Here is a 23,507-nt window from a genome sequence, read left to right as displayed (position 1 = left end):
GAGCTGTTATTGCATTTAATTATTTGTTTCATGGGATGTGGACGTCGCCAGCCAGGCCAGCATTTATTGTCCATCCCTAATTGCCCATGAGAAGGTGGTGGTGAGCTTCCTTCTTGTACCACTGCAGTCCATATGGGGTAGGTACACCCACAGTGCTATTAGGAAGGGAGTTCCAGGATTTTGACCCAGCGACAGTGAAGGAATGGCGATATAGTTCCAAGTCAGGATGATGTGTAGCTTGGAGGAGAACTTTCAGGTGGTGGTGTTCCCATGCATCTGCTGCCCTTGTCCTTCTAGGCGGTAGAGGATGCAGGTTTGGAAGGTGCTGCCTGAGTAGCCTTGGTGCATTGTTGCAGTGCATCTTGTAGATGGTACACACTGCTGCCACTGTACGTCAGTGGTGGAGGGAGTGAATGTTGTGGATGGGGTGCCAATCAAGCATGTTGTTTTGTCCTGGATGGTGTCGAGCTTCTTGAGTGTTGTTGGAGCTGCACCCATCCAGGCAAGTGGATAGTATTCCATCACACTCCAGACTTGTGCCTTGTAAATGGTGGACAGGCTTGGAGAGTCAGGAGGTGAGTTACTCACCGCATGATTCCTATCCTCTGACCAGCTCATGTAGTCACACTATTTATAAGGCTACTCCAGTTCAGTTTCTGGTCAATGGGAACCCCCAGGAAGTTGATAGTGGGGGATTCAGCGATCGTAATGCTGTTGAATGTCAATGGGAGATGGTTAGATTCTCTCTTGTTGGAGATGGTCATTGCCTGGTACTTGTGTGGCATGAATGTTACTTGCCACTTATCAGCCCAAGCCTGGATATTGTCCAGGTCTTGCTGGATTTCTACACGGACTGCTTCAGTATCTGAGGAGTCGCGAATGGTGCTGAATTTTGCAATCATCAGCGAACATCCCCACTTCTGACCTTATGATTGAAGGAAGGTCACTGATGAAGCAGTGAAGAAGGTTGAGCCGAGGATACTACCCTGAGGAACTCCAGCAGTGATGTCCTGGAGTTGAGATGATTGACCTCCAACAATCACAACCATTTTCCTTTGTGCTAGGTACGATTCCAACCAGTGGAGAGTTTTCCTCTTGATTCCCATTGACTCCAGTTTTGCTCTGGCTCCTTGATGCCATACTCAGTCAAATGCTACCTTGATGTCAAGGGCAGACACTCTCACCTCACCTCTTGAGTTCAGCTCTTTTGTCCTTGTTTGAACCAAGGCTGTAATGACGTCAGGAGCTGAATGGCCCTGGCGGAACCCAACTGAGTGTCACTGAACAGGTTATTGTGAAGCAAGTGCCACTTGATAGCACTGTCAATGACATCTTCCATCACTATACTGATGATTGAGAGTAGATTGATGCGGCAGCAATTGGCCGGGTTGGATTTGTCCTGCTATTTGTGTACAGGACATACCTGGGCAATTTTCCACATTGCCGAGTAGATGCCAGTGTTGTAGCTGTACTGGAACAGCTTGGCTAGGGGCGCGGCAAGTTCTGGAACACAGGTCTTCAGTACCATTGCCGGAATATTGCCAGGGCCTGTAGCCTTTGCTGTATCCAATGCCTTCATTCGTTTCTTGATATCACCTGGAGTGAACTGAATTGGCTGAAGACTGGCATCTGTGATGCTGGGGACTTCAGAAGGTTGCCGAGATGGATAATCCACTCGGCACTTCTGGTTGAAGATTGTTGCAAATTCTTCATCCTTGTCTTTTGCACTGATGTGCTGGGCTCCCCCATCATTGAGGTTGGGGATATTTGTGGAGCCACCTCCTCCTGTTGGTTGTTTAATTGTCCACCACCATTCATCATTGGATGTGGCAGGGTGTAGATCTGATCCGTTGGTTGTGGGATCACTTAGCCCTGTCTATTACATGCTGCTTCTGCTGTTTGGCATGAAAGTAGTCCTGGGCTGTAGCTTCATCAGGCTGACGCCTCATTTCAAGGTATACCTGGTGCTGCTCCTGGCATGCCCTCCTGCACTCTTCATTGAATTAGGGTTGATCCCCAGCTTGTTGGTAATGTTAGAGTGGGGGAATATGCCGGGCCATGAGGTGACAGATTGGGGTTGAGTACAATTCTGCCGCTGCTAATGGTCCACAGCACTTCATGGATGCCCAGTTATACATTGCTAGATCTGTTCAAAATCTATCCCATTTAGCACAGTGGTAGTGGCACACAACACGATAGAGGGTATCCTCAATGTGAAGACGGGACTTCATCTCCACAAGGATTGTGCAGTGGTCACTCCTACCAATACTGTCATGGACAGATGCATCTGCGGCAGGCAGATTGGTGAGGATGAGGTCAAGTATGTTTTTCCCTCTTGTTAGTTCCCTCACCACCTACTGCAGACCCAATCGAGCAGCTATGTCCTTTAGGACTCGGCCAGCATGGTCAGTAGTGGTGCTACCGAGCCACTTATGGTGATGGACATTGACATCCCCCAGCCAGACTACATTCTGCGCCCTGTTCCACCTCAGTGCTCCCTCCAAGTGGTGATCAACATAGAGGAGTACTGACTCATCAGCTGAGGGGCGGGGAGAGGGGTTGGTTGGGAGGGGGTGGTAGGTGATAATCAGCAGGAGGTTTCCTTGCCCATGTTTGACCTGATGCCATGAGTTAGCCCAAACATTAGTTACACCGTTATGCCAAATCAGTCGGTCTGTTGCCCTGTACATGTCAGTGAGAATCATTCTCAGCGCTCAGAACTCCCAGAAAAAGTAAAGTGGAAAAATGTCATTTCATAACCCAAAGGCTCTTTTCAGAACCACCCACAGTCTCTGTGAAAGGATTAGTTACTGTTAGGAGGGAGTCAGAGATGGAGTTATTGTAACAGTGGATTGATCAGTTTCTCATCTGATGAAAGGTCACTGACCTGAAACGTTAACTCTGCTTCTCTCTATACAGATGCTGCCTGACCTGCTGAGTATTTCCAGCATTTCTTGTTTTCATTATGGCACAGAGTTCCCTTTTCAAAGTTACAGAATTAACCACAATAATGTACTCTGAGATTCAAGTTAAATATCAGCCCAATATTGACACACGTTATGAGTTTATAAGTTTCAGTATTAATTCCCATAGTGCATCCTGACAGATACATGAGATAGAACATAACATAAGAACAGAAGAAATAGGAGCAGGAGTAGGCCATTCGGCCCCTCAAGCCTGCCCTGCCATTCAGTAAGATCAGGGCTGATCTGCCCCAGACCTCAATTCCTCTTTCATGCCAGCTCTTCATAGCCCTCAACTCTCCAATATTTCAAAAATCTATCTACTTCCTCTTTAAATACTTTCAGTGATCTCGTCTCCACAACTGTCTGGGGTAGATAATTCCAGACATTCACTACCCTCTGAGATAAGAAATTCCTTTGCATCTCAGTTTTAAATGAATCTCCCCTTATTCTGTAACTATGTCGCCTAGTTTGAGATTCCCCCACTCGTGGAAACATCTTCTCAACATCGACCCTGTTAATAAAAACAAGAAATGCTGGAAATACTCAGCAGGTCTGGCAGCATCTGTGAAGAGAGAAGCAGAGTTAATGTTTCAGGTCAGAGACCCTTCTTCACCCTGTTAAGCACCCTCAGAATCTTGTTTGTTTCAAAAAGATCACCCCTCATTCTTCTGAACTCGAATGAATAACCTGTTTAGCCGTTCTTGATAAGTCAACCCCTTCATCTCAGGAATCAGCTGAGTGAATCGCTTTTGAACTCCTCCAATGCCAGTACATCCTTTCTTAAGTCTAAATCTCAAGTGCGTCATCAGATTGAGAGAATCTGAAAGATAGCATAACCTGAGATACAAACTGAGATTTCAGTTTAAAACTCCCCCGGATTGTGAAACTAAAAGATACAATAGCAATTTAATTTGTATAGACTGTGCTTTGGATCATATTCCAGCCCTCATACAGTATCAGACTGGAAGATACTGTAGCAATTCCATTAATGCAGACTCAGCGCTACATTACAGAGCAGGGAACATATTTAAACAACCCGGAACACTTTTACACAAGATGGATCATATTTACACAACTGAGAAGATCTTTACCCAACAGGGAACCATTTTACACAATAACAGAGAACATCTTTACACAACAGTGAATATAGTTACACAACAGAGAACATATTACACAGCAGGAAAAATATTTTAAAAACACAGGGGACATCTTTACACAACAGAGAACACGATTACATAAATCATTGGTCTCTTGCTGTCTCTGCCTGGTTTTCTGTGTGTCTTTCTCTGTCTGTTCCTTTCTGGGTCCTGATAATATCTTCCTGGTTTTCTGTGTGTCTTTCTCTGCCTCCCTCATTGTCGGTGCTGTTACTCAGTGTCCTTGTGTCATTGTGCAATGAGGGTGAGTCCGTCAGCACGTGTGTTGCTGAGTCTGGGATTCTTGAGCATTCAGACGACAATCCTATTTTTATAAAAACATTGGGGAAATGAACATATTTCACTAACAGGCAGATAAAATTTAAAACAGTAGTTAGCAGAGTGGTGCAGCGGAAGTGTGCTGGGGCCATAACCCAGAGGTCAATGGATCGAAACCATTCTCTGCTATTTCTGTTCGGTAGTAACACAAACAGTTCACTTTTAAAACATCATAACAAGATGCTTCCTAAGGCACTCCATTGCAATCAGCTTTTTTCTTCTAGTGAACACATCAATCAGTAACAACTCACTTTTGCTCACACGAACACAAGCTGCACAAACTGCAAACACGGACCAGCCGAGTCTCTCCCACTTTGTCAACCCCTTCCTGCAGAGCCTCGTCTCCACCACCAGATGGTGATGTTGGTCACAATACAACCAGGACAAATGGTCATAGTGAGGAGGCGGTCAGTAACAGAAAATAAAACAATAACAGGGAAAACCTTTACACAACAACAGGGGACATCTTTACACAACAGAAAACATATTTACACAACAGGAAATACCTTCAGATAACAGGGAGAACACAATCATACAAATACATTGGGGAGACCAAGCGCAGACTGGGTGACCGCTTTGCGGAACATCTCCGCTCAGTCCGCAAGCAGGACCCTGAGCTTCCGGTTGCTTGCCATTTCAACACTACCCCCTGCTCTCATGCTCACATCTCTGTCCTGGGATTGCTGCAGTGTTCCAGTGAACATCAACGTAAGCTCGAGGAACAGCATCTCATCGACCGATTTGGCACACTGCAGCCTGCCGGACTGAACATTGAGTTCAACAATTTCAGAGCATGACAGCCCCCCATTTTACTTTCATTTTTAGTTATTTTTTCTTCCTTTTTTTTACATTCCTTTTTACATTTTTTACAATCTTTTTTTGCATTTATTTCATTTCATCTTAGTTTGTTCAGTTTGCTTACCCACTGTTTTTTTCAGGTTGTTTTTCTTCAGGTTTGCACTTGCTGCTGTTCAATATTCAGTGTATTCACACCTAATCTGTACTAATGCTTTGTCTTTCAACACACCATTAACATATTGTTTGCCTTTTCTCCGTGACCTTTTGGTCAGCGATGTGGCCCGGTCCAATCTGCACCTTCTCCTTTGTTATCTCTTGCCCCACCCCCACCTCACTTGTTTATAATCTGTGACTTTTCTAATATTTGTCAGTTCCGAAGAAGGGTCACTGACCCGAAACGTTAACTCTGCTTCTCTTTCCACAGATGCTGCCAGACCTGCTGAGTGATTCCAGCATTTCTTGTTTTTGTTTCAGATTTCCAGCATCCGCAGTATTTTGCTTTTATTACAATCATACAAATGCCTTGTTTCGCCATCTCAGTCTTGTCTCTCTCTCTGTCCCTCAATTTTGCTTCCTCACAGTCTATTCTTGGTTTTCTGTGTGTTTTTCTCTCTGTCCCGTTGTCGATGGTGTTATTCAGCGTCCTTGTAACATTGTGTAGCCAGGTTGAGCCTCCCAACACCTGTGTTGCTGTAATAAAAACAGAAAATGCTGGAAATGCTCAGGAGGTCTGGCAGCATCTGTGCAGAGAGAAACAGTTAACAGTTCATGTCTGTTTCCTTAGCTCACATTAACTTTGTTTCTCTCTCCACAGATGCTGCCAGACCTGCTGACTATTTCAAGCATTTTCTGTTTATGTTTCAGATTTCCAGCATCCGCAGTATTTTGCTTTTGCACGTGTGTTGCTATGTCTGGGACTGTTTGAGTGCAATGCTATTGCTTTATAAACAGCGTTGAAACAAACATTTATCTCGTTAACACACAGCACTAATACACAGCTGGATATAAACAGCAGCCTGCAGCAGAGAGTGCAGTGGAAGTTTATTAACACAAATAATTCACCAACACTATATTTACTGCTATCCACAATCACACCACCCTTCATCTTAACACGTTTTACTCTTTATTTACATCAACTTCTTCCTTCCAGTAAACACTTCAATTTGGAACACAGCTTCCAAATCACCTTTATTCACAAACCCGAACACACACCAGCCCAGACTTTCCCCTTTCTGTCAACCCATTCCTGCATCACTGCCTCTCCACCAACAGTTGTCGCTAGAATCATACAATCATAGAATGGCTACAGCACAGAAGGAGGTCGTTCGGCCTGTCGAACCCGTGCTGGCTCTCTGTCAGAGCAACTCACCTCGTCTCACTCCCCAGTCAGTTCAATTTTGGTGGTGGGAAAACTTCTCGAAAGAATAATTCGGGACAAAATTAATAGTCCCATGGACAAATGTGGGTTAATTCAAGAAAGCCAGCATGGACTTCTTCAGGGAAAATCATGTTTAACTGTCCTGCTGGAGTTTTTTAATGAGGTAACAGAGAGGGTTGATGAGGGCAATGCTGTTGATGTGGTCCACATGGACTTTCAAAAGGTCTGGCGGCATCTGAAAGGTTACTGACCTGAAATGTTAACTCTGCTTCTCTCTCCACAGATGCTGCCAGACCTGCTGAGTATTTCCAGCACTTTTTGTTTATATTTCAGCTTTCTAGCATCTGCAGTATTTTGCTTTTATTGACTTTCAAAAGGAGTTTGATACAGTGCAACACAACAGACTTGTGAGCAAAGTTATAACTCATGGAATAAAAGGGACAGTAGTAACATGGATATGGAATTGGCTGAGTGACAGGAAACAAAGAGTAGTGAGCAATGGATGTTCTTCAGGCTAGAGGAAGGTTTGTAGTGGAGTTCCCCAGGAGTCAGTGTTGGGACCCTTGCCTTTCCTGATATATATTAATGACCTAGACCTTGGTGTACAGGGCAGAATTTCAAAGTTTATGGATGATACGAAAATTGGAAGCATTGTGAACTGTAAGGATGATAGTGTAGAACTTCAAAAGGACATAGACAAGTTGGTGGAATGGGAGGACAGATGACAGGTGAAGTTCAATGCAGAGAAATGTGAATTGATTCATTTTGGTAGGAAGAACATGGAGAGATAATATAGAATAATGGGTACAATTCTAAAGGGGGTCCAGGAGCAGAGGGACCTGGGGGTATAAGTCATTGATTGAGAGAACGGTTAATAAAGCATACAGTATCCTCGGCTTCAGTAACAGAGGCATAGAGTACAAGAACAAGGAGGTCATGTTGAACTTGTACAAGACACTAGACTCAGCTGAAGTACTGCGTCCAGTTCTGGGTGCCACACTTTAGGAAAGATGTGAAGGCATTGGAGAGATTACGGAAAAGATTCATGAGAATGGTTCCAGGGATGAGGAACTTCAGTTATGAAGATTGATTGGAGAAGTTAGGATTGTTTTCCTTGGAGAAAAGAAGGCTAAGAGGAGATTTCATAGTGGTATTCAAAATGATGAGGGGTGTGGACAGAGTGGATAGGGAGAAACTGTTCCCACTTGTGAAAGGATCGAGAACGAGAGGGCACAGATTTAAAGTAATTGGTAAAAGAAGCAAAAGCGACATGAGGAAAAACTTTTTCACACAGCGAGTGGTTAAAGTATGAACTGCCTGAGAATGTGATGGAGGCAGGTTCAATTGAAGCATTCAAAGGGGAATTAGACTGTTATCTGAAAAGGAAGAATGTGCAGGATTATGGGGAGAAGACGGGGAAGTGACATCAGGTGAATTGCTCATTTGGAGAGTCAGTGCAGACACGATGGGCCAAATGGCCTCCTTCTGGGCAGTAACAATTCTGTGAATTTGTGATTCCAATATTCAAGTCATTTCTATATATGGTGGTCCTGACACTGACCCTTGTGGACATCACTGTTCACCATCTTCCATTCTGAAAAACAACCAAATACCACAACTCGCTTTTCTTGATATTTCATCCATTTTTTAATCCAAGCAGATACTGACCTTCCTATTCCAGGAGCCTCGGTTTTGTTACACAGCCTTTTATGTGGTAGTTTGTCAATCGCTTTCTGAAAATCCATATAGACAACATCCATTGCTTTCCCTTCATCAACCTTTTCTGTTACTTCATCAAAAAAATCAGTTATATTAGTGAAGAAGTGGAAAGGTGCTGAAGCTCTCAGTTTTCGGTCGACCCAAACCAAGTTCAAGGCCTGAATAATGAACCGATTGCCTCATTAGTTCTGTGAATAATACAATGATTTAATAGACAAAGTTTTGAAACATTCCTGCCCATAAATCTTGGTAACAGAGTGTGTGGATCTCCTGACTCAGAATGTTTAATGGATACAGTCCTCAGATCCGACAAGGAACCCCTGAACATCCACAGTAAAGACAGTGTGGATGAGGAAATGTAAGAGCTGGGAGCTGAAACTCAGGGACGGCCGAGCTCTCCTGTCATTGAGCTTGTGTGTCTGCTCTGCTCGACGCACTTCCGGCTCTACTTTGTTTCCAATGAAAAGATGAAAAGGGCCGTTCGGTTTTCCTCTCACTGAGAGCGTGTTTCACTCGGGTTAATATAACCCGGGACTTTTGCTGCTGAAATGAATTCTGCAAGGTCCCAGCAAACACACCGGCTCCCTCCTTTCTCCCCTCTTTCTATCGGATTGTTTTACCAGGAGGGGCTCAATAATAACAAACCCCCTGCAGGGAATGACCGCAAATTGAGCATCTAAATGGGGCAAGTGGGCAGCTTTCTGGGTTCTAGGTTCCCCCTACCCCGCCCCTCCCTCCCTCCAGTCCAAGCCCCTCTTCACTTTCTTTGGGACTTTGATGAGGGTGAAATGGGGAAAGTTCCCATTGATGTTTGAATGCTGAATTGCTGCAGAGATCTGCGCACGCGCGATGTTGCCCCGCCCCCAGTGGGACGTCACAATGAGGAGTGGAGTGCATGCGCATCCTTTCCCCAACCCAGTCTGTGAGGCCATTCACTCAATCAGGGGAAGATGCTTTAAATCAGCTGCTAATGGAGACTTCCCGGGCCCGGGGGAAGGGAACAAACAGCATCTGCTTCCTGCAGCCACTGCTTTGGGAGCGTGTCCGCAGATGTGCTCAGAGATTAGCATTGAGTGGTGGGAAGTTGAGGGGGAGTCGGGGAGTGTTTGTAACAGACACTGTGGAGCAGGAGCTGCTCCCGGAACATGGAGTGAGCCGGGGGCACGGGGAAGGGAGAGTTCATTCTCGGACAGTGTCTGTACAGGCTCAGGGAGACACAATGGGAAGAAATCACTATTGAAAATCACTGACAATTTCACCACCCAAAGGAGAGGGAATTTTCCTGCTTTAGTTCCAGTCTCTCACTGTTTGTTGGATCGTGAACAGTGGCGGAAAAATAGCCGCAAAATAACGATGTGGACAGTTAGACAAAGAACATTTATTGCAGACACCAGGTGAGAAGTGTGAAAGGCACATTTTAAATAGTGGCTGCTTGTTTTCCGTTGAAATAGAAATGTGACTGTGTAAAGGTCACTGCTCTATCGGACAGTCCCAGTCATTGAGCAGTGCAGGGCTTGTGTTGTTTCTGAATGTCACAAACTTGTTGTAAAACCACTGCAAACACCTGGTAAACAGAAGCTGAATACTGCAGTACTGCAGTGGAGTCAGACACTGACACTGTTTGTGTTCCTGGTTTTCATTTCGCGATTGTTCATAATGATTATTATTGGGACGATTACATTGATCGCTTTTGTATCTTCTACCTCACCAGTTCTTTCATTCCTGCAGGAAAATACATGAAGGAACCTGACTGGATGTGGTGATTCTTGGACACAAGGAAAAGTGCAGTGATCTCGTTCCAACACACAGTAGGTACAGGATCACTCCCAAAGCACAGAGATACTGCCAGCTCATCAGTTCCACTGGAACAAACAAAAGAAGTAGTCAGACAGACACTGATCCCAAAGTCAAGAGACACATTTTCAATCCAACAGTCAAACAACAGCGGGAGAGACAGAAGTTGTTTCTATTTCACTCCAATTCAATACAGCTGATAGGTTGATACATCAATCACAGTCCAAAAACAAACTCACTATCAGATCTAAATAAACTCTGTCACCATGGCCACATTTTAAATATAAAACTTGAAATTGAACAGACAAAATTTGCCTGATTAAAAGGTACAGAATGAATGCAAGGAGGCTTCAAGGGGATTTGGACAGGGTAAGTGAATGGGCTAGAACATGGCAGATGGAATATAATGTAAATAAGTGTGAAGTTCTCCACTTTGGTAGAATAAACAGAAAGGCAGAGTATTTCTTAAATGGTGAGAGGTTGGGAAGTGTTGATGTCCAAAGGGACCTGGGTGTCCTTGTTCATGAGACACTAAAAGCTAGTGTGCAGGTGCAGAAAGCAATTAAGAATGCAAATGGTATGTTGTCTTCATTGAAAGGGGATTTGAGTACATGGTTAATCATGTATTGCTTCAATGTATAAAGTCTAGATGAGACCGCACCTGGAATATTCTGTACAATTTTGGTTTCCTTATCTAAGGAAGGATAGACTTGTCATGGAGAGAGTGCAACGGAGATTCACCAGACTAATCCCCTGGGATGGTGGGATTGTCTTATGATGAGAGACTGCAGAAACTGGGCCGAAATTCTCTAGAGTTTTGAAGAATGAGAGGTGATCTCATTGAAACAGACAAAGTTCTTACAGGGCGTGACAGGGTAGATATGGAGAGGATGTTTCCTCTGGTCATTCTAGAACAAGGAGATATAGTCTCAGAATAAGGACAGGCCATTTGAGACTGAGATGAGCAGGAATTTCTTTACTCAGAGGGTGGGAACTCTGTGGAATTCTTTATCCCAGAGGGCTGTGGAGCCTCAATCATTGAACATATTCAAGACATAAATCGATAGATTTCTAAATACTAACAAGATCAAGGGATATGGAGATAGCAGGGAAAAATGGCGTAGAGGTAGATGATCATCCACGATCTGTTTGAATGGCGGAGCAGGCTCGATGGGCTGAATGGCCTAATGCCCCTATTTCCTATGATCCTCTGAATCCCAATAATGTACATCAGACGTTAGACCAAGTTATGCATTACATTCAAAAATCCCACAGAGATTAAGACTGAAAGATACAGTATCAATTCCATTACTACAAAATGAAGGACTTGGAGCTTGCAGACCAGCCCATGTATAAGATTGAAAGTTATATTTTCATTCACAATCGTTTTCACAGAGCTAAATATTGAATACCAATCCACAACTTGTACAGGACTACCAAATAAAACCTACAACTGTAAAATACAGTTAATCCATATTTTAAATTAAACGCAAGGCAAACAAATATTGATACATTAAGAGAGCGGGAAACAGTGAAAGCGAAGTGGAGCATAAAGAGCCCAGGAGAGAGAGGGAGCAAGAGTTCACTCGGAGAGCAGGGAACAGCGAGAGCAGACGTAAAAAAAGGCAAAGGAATACACAATTAACGGGAGAACACTGAACGGTGTAGAGGAAGTGAGGGACGTTGGAGTGAATGTCCACAGATCCCTGAAGTAGCAGGACAGGTCAATAAGCTGGTTCAGCAGATATATGGAATCCTTTCCTTTATTAGCTGAGGTATAGAATATAAGGGTGATCTGGGTGTCCATGTCAATAAGTCACTGAAAGCTAACATGCAGGTGCAGCAAGCAATTAAGAAGGCTATTGGTATGTTAGCCTTAATCACAAGAGGATTTGAGTACAGGAATAGTGAATTCTTGCTTCAATTGTAAAGAACCTTGGTTAGACCGCACTTGGAGTACTGTGTGCAGTTTTGGTCCCCTTACCTTAGGAAGGATATTATTGCCACAGAGGGAGTGCAACAAAGGTTCATCAGACTTGTTCCTGGGATGGTGGGACTGTCCTATGAAGAGAGATTGGGGAAACGGGCTGTATTCTCTAGAGTTTCAAAGAATGAGAGGTGATCCCATTGAAACCCACAAAATACTTAAAGGACAGTCAGGGTAGATGCAGCTGAGATGTTTCTCCTGGTTGGGCAGTCAAGAACCAGGTGATGCAATTTCAAAATAAGGGGGAAACCACTTAGAACAAAGAACAAAGAAAATTACAGCACAGGAACAGGCCCTTCGGCCCTCCAAGCCTGCGTCGATCCAGCTCCTCTATCTAAACCTGTCGCCTATTTTCTAAGGGTCTGTATCTCTTTGCTTCCTGCCCATTCATGTATCTGTCTAGATAAATCTTAAAAGACGCTATCGTGCCCGCGTCCACCACCTCCGCTGGCAACGCGTTCCAGGCACCCACCACCCTCTGCGTAAAGAACTTTCCACGCATATCCCCCCTAAACTTTTCCCCTCTCACTTTGAACTCGTGACCCCTCGTAATTGAATCCCCCACTCTGGGAAAAAGCTTCTTGCTATCCACCCTGTCTATACCTCTCATGATTTTGTACACCTCAATCAGGTCCCCCCTCAACCTCCGTCTTTCTAATGAAAATAATCCTAATCTACTCAACCTCTCTTCATAGCTAGCGCCCTCCATACCAGGCAACATCCTGGTGAACCTCCTCTGCACCCTCTCCAAAGCATCTACATCCTTTTGGTAATTTGGCGACCAGAACTGCACGCAGTATTCCAAATGTGGCCGAACCAAAGTCTTATACAACTGTAACATGACCTGCCAACTCTTGTACTCAATACCCCGTCCGATGAAGGAAAGCATGCCGTATGCCTTCTTGACCACTCTATTGACCTGCGTTGCCACCTTCAGGGAACAATGGACCTGAACACCCAAATCTCTTTGTACATCAATTTTCCCCAGGACTTTTCCATTTACTGTGTAGTTCACTCTTGAATTGGATCTTCCAAAATGCATCACCTCGCATTTGCCTGGATTGAACTCCATCTGACATTTCTCTGCCCAACTCTCCAATCTATCTATATTCTGCTGTATTCTCTGACAGTCCCCTTCACTATCTGCTACTCCACCAATCTTAGTGTCGTCTGCAAACTTGCTAATCAGACCACCTATACTTTCCTCCAAATCATTTATGTATATCACAAACAACAGTGGTCCCAGCACGGATCCCTGTGGAACACCACTGGTCACATGTCTCCATTTTGAGAAACTCCCTTCCACTGCTACTCTCTGTCTCCTGTTGCCCAGCCAGTTCTTTATCCATCTAGCTAGTACACCCTGGACCCCATGCGACTTCAATTTCTCCATCAACCTACCATGGGGAACCTTATCAAACGCCTTACTGAAGTCCATGTATATGACATCTACAGCCCTTCCCTCATCAATCAACTTTGTCACTTCCTCAAAGAATTCTATTAAGTTGGTAAGACATGACCTTCCCTGCACAAAACCGTGTTGCCTATCACTGATAAGCCCATTTTCTTCCAAATGGGAATAGATCCTATCCCTAAGTATCTTCTCCAGCAGCTTCCCTACCACTGACGTCAGGCTCACCGGTCTATAATTACCTGGATTATCCCTGCTACCCTTCTTAAACAAGGGGACAACATTAGCAATTCTCCAGTCCTCCGGGACCTCACCCGTGTTGAAGGACGCTGCAAAGATATCTGTTAAGGCCCCAGCTATTTCCTCTCTCGCTTCCCTCAGTAACCTGGGATAGATCCCATCCGGACCTGGGGACTTGTCCACCTTAATGCCTTTTGGAATACCCAACACTTCCTCCCTCCTTATGCCGACTTGACCTAGAGTAATCAAACATCTATCCCTGACCTCAACATCCGTAATGTCCCTCTCCTCGGTGAATACCGATGCAAAGTACTCGTTTAGAATCTCACCCATTTTCTCTGACTCCACGCATAATTTTCCTCCTTTGTCCTTGAGTGGGCCAATCCTTTCTCTAGTCACCCTCTTGCTCCTTATATATGAATAAAAGGCTTTGGGATTTTCCTTAACCCTGTTTGCTAAAGATATTCATGACCCCTTTTAGCCCTCTTAATTCCTCGTTTCAGATTGGTCCTACATTCCCGATATTCTTCCAAAGCTTTGTCTTTCTTCAGCCTCCTAGACCTTATGTATGCTTCCTTTTTCCTCTTAGCTAGTTTCACAATTTCACCTGTCATCCATGGTTCCCTAATCTTGCCATTTCTATCCCTCATTTTCACAGGAACATATCTCTCCTGCACGCTAATCAACCTCTCTTTAAAAGCCTCCCACATATCAAATGTGGATTTATCTTCAAACAGCTGCTCCCAATCTACATTCCCCAGCTCCTGCCGAATTTTGGTATAGTTGGCCTTCCTCCAATTTAGCACTCTTCCTTTGGGACCACTCTCATCTTTGTCCATGAGTATTCTAAAACTGATGGAATTGTGATCACTATTCCCAAAGTAGTCCCCTACTGAAACTTCAACCACCTGGCCGGGCTCATTCCCCAACACCAGGTCCAGTATGGCCCCTTCCCGAGTTGGACTATTTACATACTGCTCTAGAAAACCTTCCTGGATGCTCCTTACAAATTCTGCTCCATCTGGACCTCTAACACTAAGTGAATCCCAGTCAATGTTGGGAAAATTAAAATCTCCTATCACCACCACCCTGTTGCTCCTACATCTTTCCATAATCTGTTTACATATTTGTACCTCTATCTCATGCTTGCTGTTGGGAGGCCTGTCGTACAGCCCCAACACTGTTACCGCACCCTTCCTATTTCTGAATTCTGCCCATATTGCCTCACTGCTCGAGTCGTCCATAGTGCCCTCCTTCAGCACAGCTGTGATATCCTCTTTGACCAGTAATGCAACTCCTCCACCCCTTTTACCTCCCTCTCTATCCCGCCTGAAGCATCGATATCCTGGGATATTTAGTTGCCAAACGTGCCCTTTCCTCAACCAAGTCTCAGTAATAGCAATAACATCATACTCCCAGGTACTAATCCAAGCCCTAAGTTCATCTGCCTTACCTACTACACTTCTTGCATTAAAACAAATGCACCTCAGACCACCAGTCCCTTTGCGTTCATCATCTGCTTCCTGCCTACTCTTCCCCTTAGTCACGCTGACTTCATTATCTAGTTCCTTACAGGCTTTAGTTACTACCTCCTTACTGTCCACTGGCCTCCTCATTTGGTTCCCATCCCCCTGCCACATTATTTTAAACCCTCCCCAACAGCGTTAGCAAAAGCACCCCCAAGGACACTTAGGACAGAGATGAGGAGAAATGTTGTTACTCAGAGGGTTGTGAATCTTTGGAATTCTTTACCCCAGAGGGCTGTGGAAGCTCAGTCATTGAATATGTTTAAAGCAGAGATTGACAGATTTCTAAATACAAATGACATAAGGGAATATGAGGAAAGTGTGGGGAAAAGGGTATTGAAGTGGATGATCAGCCATGATCATATTGAATGGTGGGGCAGGCTCAATGGGCTGAATGGCCGACTCCTGCTCCTATGTTCCTAACTCCACATGATCGGCGAGGCACAGCTTCAGGCCGACTTGGTGGGTGGTGAAAACAGATATCACTGCTTCTGATCTTCACCAGAACAGAGAGTGAGATGTAACATTGATCATCAAACAGACTGTGAGAGAATACAACAGAGTAAAACACATGGAGAGACACTGTGGAATAACAAATAGATTTGATTGGAATGTTGAATTTTGATTGGAATGGATAAAACAGCAGATTAAATTGGGATTCTCATCATGATATTGATCTGGGACAGAAAAACGAAACTGATGGAAAGAAGGGAAGAAGGAAGAAAAGAAAGGATGGAACTGTTCAGTTTTTTTGAGTTTTTTCACCCACCCATCAAAGCTGGATTAAAAAGAAGATGCAAATAACAAAGAATTTCACCAAAAAGAGAGATTAAATGCTGCCGAAACCTTGGATTGAAGGATGCCCCAACAGATCACCTGTTTAACTGTCTCCTCACTGGGGGATTTCAATCAGTGAGTCATATTATTCTCTACCTTTTTTTTGTTAAATGAACCCAGAACTGTCACTTGGAATTAATATCTGTGTTTCGACTCCTGAATAATAAAATTGTGAGTTTCTCGATATTTTCTGGACACATTTCCAGCTGAAAGAACTAAGAACTCTTTTCTAATTTACACAATACTATATACACACTCATCAAGCCTCCTAAGCTAGCATCCTTGGTGCTGCTCTCTCTTCTCCCAAACCTCATCTCATGTGACTGTTACATCATCACTCTGACAGTGGGAGGGGTTGATCCCACTGTCTTCAGCATTAACCCTTTACATCCTTGTAATACACTGTCTGTCCAAAAAATGGGTGGAGGGAACTTCTTTCATTTATTGAAACACCAACAGCTGCCAGTTGAAAATCAACTCAAACCCATCAGAGAGAGAGAGAGAGAGAGACTGTCAGAGAACTTCCTGCATCCAGTCCTGACCCTGTTACACTCCGCAGCTGCTCACCCAGACCCCACTGAACACTGTAGTGTTTGCAAAAGGCAGAAAAGGTCAAAGTTAATCACAGCTGTATTGAATAGAACAAAGTTTAATATCTTCTCACCGTCTCTCGGTAACCACATGAGACACAGGTTTTCTTATTTGCTTCCTTTGATTTTTCTTGTTCCTGACTGACAAATATTCCAAACCTCGGCTCAACCCTCTCGCTTGCGTCATGTCCCAGTCACGGTTGAAAGCAACACATAACGACAGAAACACTCTGAAACAGACAACGTGGTCACACTTTCCTTCAGTGAGATTAATGTCGTGCTGTTTTCCAGGTTGAATGCATCTGTGAACAAACTTCTATGAAAGAAGTTGCCTTTGAAATATCAGCACTGAATTTCTGTGCAAGGAGGAACAGCCATTCCAAACTCACATCCTTCACAATGGCTGTTTTCTCCTGTGACTGAAATTCATTATCTAATTTGAATTCTAAGTCAAAGTTCACAAGACATCGACAAAATTATTGATTAGGAAACTTCTAAAGCACACTGTAATAAGGCTCTGCTGGGAGTTGAACCCAGGATCTCCTGTTTACTAGACAGGTGCTGTAACCAACTAAGCTACAGAGCCAGATTAAAAGTGCTTGTGCAGTTGAAATTGGAGAAGGGCACTATTTATTCTCAAATAAAAACAAGAAATGCTGGAACCACTCAGCAGGTCTGGCAGCATCTGTGGAAAGAGAAGCAGAGTTAACGTTTCGTGTCAGTGACCCTTCTTCGGAACTTCCAAAGAAGGGTCATTGACCTGAAACGTTAACTCTGCTTCTCTTTCCACAGATGCTGCCAGACCTGCTGAGTGGTTCCAGCATTTCTTGTTTTTATTTCAGATTTCCAGCATCCGCAGTATTTTGCTACTATTTATTCTCATCCCATTTCTCCACTGGTCACAACATATTTTAACTTTTCCCACTTACTGATACGGTCAATCATATACTCTATTTTTCCCAGGACTGAGAATGAATGTTTTGGAAGAAAATACATAATTCAATTGTTTCTGAAAGGTTACAGAACACAACATGTGAGTAATATTCCCCATTGCTTTCTCAGCACTGATGGATTGTGAAGCGGGAGTCAGCCAGAAGTCCCACTTAGCCGCACTGACCCTGAGCTGAGAATGAAATGAGATAAAGTTCAATTTTTCACAGCGAGATGCTGCAGACAGATAAGATTCCCGAATCAAAGTGAGACTTTCTCATACTGTTGTTGAATTTCATTTCAAACACTCCTTGTACTCTCTGCTAATGAAGCCTAAAAAAATGGAGAAACAGAATGGCACTCAAACTCACAACCCTGAGATTAAACGTCTCATGTTCGACTGACTGAACTATCACTTCTACTCGGTCTCTTATTGGATGGATGCAACTGTATGCTCCGACGCTGGGGTGGCTTTCAAATCCTCCCATGGATCCACATGTCAGATTGAGTTACATGTCGTAGACTCAAGCAAAGGAAATCTGCTCACTTCCAAAACTATCAGCGAGTTGAAGCTGATCACGATCAACATCATCAGAGAGCAGAACTACCTGGTGAAAGAAAATACCCTGAAGAAGGATCCACAATTATTCAAATGCATCGGCAAAGTGAAAAACAAAAAATCGATGAGTTAATCCAAGACAAACAACAGAAACACTGAAGAATTCCATTCCATACCAGAACCCAGTCGTGTTGTTTTTGGATCCAGCTCTCAGTTACTGCTTCACCTTCATACACACACTTGGCAATCTGTACATTTAGTTCATTTCAATTTTGTCAACAGGCTCTTTGAATCCAGTTCTCTGGTCCTCAAACAGGCTCCGTGTGAAAGTCAACTCCGCTTTTTGTAAGGCTGCAACCAATCGATGACCTTCAACTAAAAATACAAATGAAGTAGGAGTCATGCAGGATTTGAAAACAGGACCTTTCACATGCTATCCAATCACACACACAAAGTGAAAAACATACCCCCAGACCAACAAGCCACTTACAACAAACATTATTTTTAGCTCTCTTTAGAACTGTGCCATTAAGTATATATTGCCTCTCCCTGTTCCTTCTGCTAAAGTGCATCACCTCACACTAGTCACTATTAAATTCCATCTGCCACCTGTCTGCCCATTCTGCTAGCCTATCACTGTCCTGTTGCAGGCAGTTACTGTTTACCACTCTTCTAGGTTTGGTGTTATCGGCATATTTTGAGATACTACACTATATTCCAAGATCCTAGTCATTTATATATAGCAGAAAAAGCAGTGGTTCGAGCAGTGACCATTGGAGAACACCCACTGTCGACTATCCTCTAGTCTGACAAAGAACCATTTACTACGACTCGCTATTTTCTGTCCTGAAGGCAATTTTCTATCCAATTGGACGGGGAGTCTCCTATTCCATGAACCTCAATTTTGTTAACCACCCTTTTATGTGGTACCTTATCATCCATTCTTAATCCAACCATCCATCCTGTCTTAAAATCCATCATCTTCCTGTTTGTTCATCAAAAAATGCAGTTAGTCAAGCATGAACTCCCATTTATTAATCCATGCTCACTCTCCTCAATTAATTCAAATCTCTCCAAGTGACTGTTGATTTTTTCCCTAATTATTGTTCCTAAAACCTTACTCACCACTGCTGTTAATCTAACTGGCCTGTAGTTACCTGGATTGTCCTTACACCCTTTGTTGAAATAGGAAGTCACATTTGCCACTGTTCAGTCCTCTGGCACCTCCACAGTGCTTTTTGGGAGGGTGTTCCTGGTTTTTGACCCTGCAACAGTGAAGGAATGGCAGTCTAATGCCGAGTCAGGATGGTGTGTGACTTGGAGGGGAACTTGAAGGTGGTGATGTTCCCATGCGTCTGCTACCTTTATCCTTCTCGGTGGCTGAGTTTGTGGGTTGGAAGGTGCTGTTGAAAGAGGCTTGGCAAGTTGCTGCAGTACATCTTGTAAATGTTACACACTGCTGCCACTCTGCACTGGTGCTAGAGGGAATGAATGTTTAAGGTGGTGGATGGGGTGCCAATCAAGTGGGCTGCTTTGACCCGATGGTGTCAATCTCTTGAGTGTTGTTGGAGCTGCACTCATCCAGGCATGAGTATTCCATCACATTCCTGACTTGTGCCTTGTAGCTGGTGGGCAGGCTTTGGCGAGTCAAGAGGTGAGTTAGTCGCCGCAGAGTTCCCAGCCTCTGACTCGCTCATGTAGTTGTAGCTGTAGTTGTAATAGTAATAGGCAATCGTCCGTCTCGGAAGACGATGGGCTACACCCGGGGTGTACGTCACTTCTGTATTAAACATCGTTTGTTGTGGCTGTCGAGGACGACTCGCGAGTGATGATCCCTTCCGCAGCTGGTACAGATGAATATCATTGGCCCAAGGTCGACTGATAATTTTTCCTTCCTCTGGGCTCTCTTTCCCCCCAAATGGTCATTTCTTTTGTCCTCTGCTTTTCCCATGGTCTTCCTGAATGCCTTTCTCCAGGAATTCCAGTCAGCAGGAAGGACTTCCCATGCATCGACTCCAATCCCAGTCAGCTTGAGATCTCGCTTTGCAGATGTCCTTGTATCACAGACGTGGGTGACCTGTTGGTCTCGTGCTGATAGCAAGCTCACCAAAGAGCGTGTCTTTGGCAAAGCGACCGTCATCCATTCAGCACACATCACTCAGTCAACAGAGTCACCGCTGACTCAAGAGGACAAACATGCTGCAGATCCCTGCACGCTGGTGTACTTCCACATTCGGCTCTCTGTCCTGCCAGGAGATGCCCAATATCCATCTGAGGCAGTGGAGGTGGAAGCTGTTCAGCTGCTTTTCTTGAATTGCATAAGTTGTTGATGCTTCTCCACTATAAAGGAGGGTGCTGAGAACACAAGCCTGGTACACGCAGAGCTTTATATTTTCGATCAGTTTGCTGTCGGTTCACACTTGTCTTCTCAACTTTGACATGACAGCTGCAGCATTGACAATCCTGGTGCTGATTTCAGTATCAAGGGACAGATTGCTGGTGATTGTTGATCCAAGGTATGTGAAGCTGTTGACAACCTCCAAAGTGAGCCTGTCGATGTTGATGGAAGGTGGAGTCTCTACGTCCTGGCCCATAACTTTGATCTTCCTGATGCTGATCGTCAGTCCAAATTCCTTGCAGGCCAGGGAGAAGCGATATACAAGATGCTGCAAGTGAACTTCATTTTGGGATGTTAGCACAGCATCATCAGCAAACAGCAACTCATGGACTAGGAATTTACCCACTTTGGTCATGGCGTGCAGTCTTGCCAAGTTGAACAGCTTGTCGTCAGCTCTGGTATGCAGGTGGACACCCCCATCTGAGTCACTGAAACTGTAAAATAGCAGCATGGAGGAGAAGAATATGCCAATTATAAAGGATGTGAGCTGTGAGGAGGTTACAAGGAGGTTTCCAGGGGTCTTGGAGAGGCTAAGTGAATGGGAAAGAACATGACAGATGGAATATAATGTGAATAAATGTGAAGTTATCCACTTTGGTAGAATAAACAGAAAGATAGAATATTTATTAAATGGTGAGAGCTTAAGAAGTGTTAATGTCCAAAGGGACCTGGGTGTCCTTGTTCATGAGACACTAAAAGCTCACATGCAGGTGCAGCAATCAATTAGGAAGGCAAATGGTATGTTGGCCTTCACACAAAGGGTCTTGAGTACAGGAGTAAAGATGTCTTGCTGCAATTGTATAGAGCCTTGGTGAGACCGCGCTGTATTGTGTCCCGTTTTGGCTTCCTTATCTAAGGAAGGATATACTTACCATAGAGGAAGTGCAGCAGAGGGTCACCAGATGAATCCCTGGGATAGTGGGATTGTCTTATGAAGAAACTGGGCCTGTATTCCTTAAAGTTTCGAAGAGTGAGAGGTGATCTCATTGAAACTTGCAATATTCTTACAGGGTGTGACAGTGTGGATGTAGACAGGATGTTTGCCCTGGTTGGTGAGTCCAAAACCAGGAGACATAGTCTCAGAATAAGGGATAGGCCATTTAAAACTGAGATGGGTGGAATTTCTTCATTCAGAGGGTGGTGAATCTTTGGAATTCTCTACCCCAGGGGTCTGTGGAAGTTCAATCATTGAGCATGTTCAAGACAGAAATTGATAGAAATCTTGATACTCATGACTTCAAGGGATATGGGGATAGCATGGGAAAGCAGTGTTGAGGTAGATGATCAGCCATGATCATTGAATGACAGAGCAGGCTGGACGGGCTGAATGGCCTCCTCCTATGTTCCGAAGAGAGTTGGCACCAGGACGCAACCTGCTTTATCCCACTGCTGATCGTGAAAGCGTCTGATGTTGCTCCATTGTAACTGACGGAACTGTGCATGTTTTCGTAGAAAGAAGCGGTGAGGCCCAAGAGTTCAGGAGGGCAGCCGAGTTTCCATAGCAGTTTGAAGAGTCTTTCTTTGCTGACAAGATCCAAGGCCTTGGTGATGTCTATAAAGACAATGTAGAGTGGTCTGTACTGTTCACAGCACTTCTCCTGTAACTGCCGAAGTGAGAAAACCATGTCAACTGTCAATCTACCAGCTCTGAAGCTGCACTGAGACTCAGGATAGATGTGTGATGCAATCTGGTCAGAGCAATGTGAGCAAAGACCTTCCCCACAATACTTAGCAAGCAGATGCCTCGGTAATTTCTGCAGTCACTGCGATTCCCCCTTATTTTTGTACAAGGTGACAATATTTGCATCACGTATGTTTTGAGGCGCAGATCTTTCCTTCCAACAGAGACACAGAAGTTCATGGAGATGCTGCAGCAGAGCCGCTTTTCCACTTTAGATGATTCCAGGTGGAATACCATCATTTCCCGGGGCTTTACCACTGGCAAGACGGTCAATGGCCTTGTTGAGCTCTATTATGGTGGGGTCACTATCCAGCTCCTCCATGACAGGGAAGTCTGGAATGGCGCTGAGAGCCACTTCAATGACAATGTTCTCCGTTATGTAGAGTTCAAGGTAATGCTCCACTCACCTTTCCATCTGCTTGTTAGGTTCAGTGATGATCACCCCTGTCTTTGTCTTCAAAGGTGCTGATTTAGTGACTGCTGGTCCCATTGCTTTCTTAATTCCTTCATACATCCCTCTAGCATCCCCGGATTCAGCAGCAGATTGTATGCTGCCGCAGAGTTTTAACCAGTATTGATTGGTGCAGTGCCGAGCAGTTTTTTTAAATTTCCAAAATATACTTTATTCATAAAAAATCTGTAAAACATACATGACCGAACAGTTTCAAACAGCACCAAGTCAAAAAATGCAAACAGCGCAAGGGAGATCAGTTTCCTTCAATACAATCATGAGTTGCCTCACAACCCTTCCATTTCATTTGTCATGCCATATACATTTTTACATTTTACAGCAAATGAAAATTTTCCCGATACAGTTCGAGGGGTTTCCCATGGATCCAGCTCCTCAGTTCAGCTTGGTGGGGGGACCTTACACAGTTGTCTTTCCTCATTGAGCCTTTGCTGCGGCTGCCCCAAGCTTTAGTGCATCCCTCAGCACGTAGTCCTGGACCTTGGAATGTGCCAGTCTGCAACATTCGGTCGTGGACAACTCTTTGCTCTGGAAGTCCAGCAAGTTTCGGTCAGACCAAAGGGCGTCTTTCACCGAATTGATAGTGTTCCAGCAGCAGTTGATGTTTGTCTCAGTGTGCGTCCCTGGGAACAGCCGTAGAGCACAGACTCCTGTGTTACCGAGCTGCTTGGGATGAACCTCGACAAAAACCACTGCATCGCTTCCACACCTGCTTTGCAAAGACACATTTCAGAAGGAGGTGGGCCGAG

At 44.3% G+C, this 23,507-nt stretch overlaps 1 non-coding gene across 1 annotated transcript; it reads right to left on the bottom strand.

The window, feature by feature from the left end:
• Positions 1 to 17,233: 17,233 nt before the first annotated feature.
• trnat-agu (transfer RNA threonine (anticodon AGU)) lies at positions 17,234 to 17,307 on the bottom strand. The gene has a single exon. It is a non-coding gene; the product is annotated as a tRNA-Thr (tRNA).
• Positions 17,308 to 23,507: the final 6,200 nt, after the last annotated feature.

Source organism: Heterodontus francisci, chromosome 35 (genome assembly GCF_036365525.1).
Source record: "Heterodontus francisci isolate sHetFra1 chromosome 35, sHetFra1.hap1, whole genome shotgun sequence".
Lineage (NCBI taxonomy): Eukaryota > Metazoa > Chordata > Chondrichthyes > Heterodontiformes > Heterodontidae > Heterodontus > Heterodontus francisci.
Note: the sequence above shows the minus strand (reverse complement) of the source record. Positions and strands in the feature narration are given on the sequence as shown.